At 36.8% G+C, this 1,504-nt stretch overlaps 1 long non-coding RNA gene across 1 annotated transcript; it reads right to left on the reverse strand.

Moving 5' to 3' along the window:
- Nucleotides 1-411: 411 nt before the first annotated feature.
- LOC107838192 (uncharacterized) lies at nt 412-1,143 on the reverse strand. Its single transcript, XR_001664239.1, has 3 exons — nt 1,054-1,143; nt 868-944; nt 412-615 (listed from the first exon to the last, which is right to left on the reverse strand). It is a non-coding gene; the product is annotated as an uncharacterized LOC107838192 (long non-coding RNA).
- Between the last annotated feature and the right edge of the window lie 361 nt (nt 1,144-1,504).

Consider the following 1,504-nt stretch of genomic DNA (forward strand, 5'->3'; position numbering starts at 1 on the left):
CGCTAATATAAATCTTATCTACATTTAAAACTAATACATAGCATTCCTTTTTTTCAACACATCACCTATCATAATCAGATTCCTGATTGTGAGCTGATACCAGAGATCTTTATTTGCTTGGCCTGAAACCACAGTGACTGTCACACAGTAGATTATTTACAAATCTCTAAACATTTCTAGTTCATTAACAGTTTATTACATTTGTCCTTTTCAGCTTCAACTCGCCATCTAGTGGAGCAGAAGTGTAACTGTTACCATTGATCCTTCACAGAAAGATTTCTACTTCATAATCTCAGCTTGAACTTTTTTTGTTGGAGATTTTTTTTATCAATATTTTTCTTTTCAAAAACATATTTTCTGCATAAACTAATCTAACATGCAAAAACATCTGTTTATTTTTTTATGCATGAAAACATGCAAAGAAAACAAATTCCTAAAGAAATTTGTAAATACAGAAACAGAAAAAGAACAAATGACTTGAAACTTCAGAGAGCGTTATATGGTTATATACAGGTATTAGATACATATTTGGCGTTAGCGACTTGTTGTCACGGCCCTGAGGAGGCGAACAATCATTGTTGGTGGCAGTCCTCGTCTGACCAGTTCATCTTTAATCTGCAGAGGAAAACACAAGGCTTTGTTGAGATGAAATAAGTGGCACATTATGAATTGTTCTCAATTTGTGTTCATGTCAATCTGTAGCTGGGTTTTAATAAGTGAAATTTGATTCTGATTTGCTTCTTCTCTCAAATTTAAAACAAGACATTTTAAAAACACCGTAGCAAGAGACAAAACAGGCTATAGAATAAACTTCATCAGGCATATTGTTCAAATTAGATCATGATCAGATTTCATGACGTTACTGACCTGTTTCACAATGGTCTCATAATCATTTTCCAGTGACAAACTTGTGGAGATCCTGCCATTCAGAGCAACAACATAATCTAGAAGGAAATAAATATTTTTATTCAGAACAGCATGGAAAATAAAAGACAGTTTTATTTCTATTTACAGTATTATGGTCGACAAAACATGAATTGTAGCCAGACTTACATGGCCCTGAAGCAGGTGTTGAATTTGTAGGTGGGGATGTTGCTGTAGCTGTAGTCATAGTTGGGGATTGGGTTGTAGTAGTTGGAGACTGGGTTGATGTAGTTGGGGATTGGGTAGTTGGGGATTGGGTTGTTGTAGTAGGTACAGGGGTAGTTGTAGTTGTAGTTGGAGATTGGATAGTTGCAGTTGGGGATTGGGTTGCTGCAGTTGGGGATTGGGTTGTTGTAGTTAGGGATTGGGTTGTTGTAGTTAGGGATTGGGTTGTAGTTAGAGATTGGGTTGTTGTAGTAGGTACAGGGGTAGTTGTAGTTGTAGTTGGAGATTGGGTTGTTGTAGTTGGGGATTGTGTTGTTGTAGTTGGGGATTGGGTTGTTGTAGTAGGTACAGGGGTAGTTGTAGTTGTAGTTGGAGATTGGGTTGTTGTAGTTGGGGATTGTGTTGTTGTAGTTGG

Source organism: Poecilia formosa, unplaced genomic scaffold (genome assembly GCF_000485575.1).
Source record: "Poecilia formosa unplaced genomic scaffold, Poecilia_formosa-5.1.2 Scaffold218, whole genome shotgun sequence".
NCBI lineage: Eukaryota > Metazoa > Chordata > Actinopteri > Cyprinodontiformes > Poeciliidae > Poecilia > Poecilia formosa.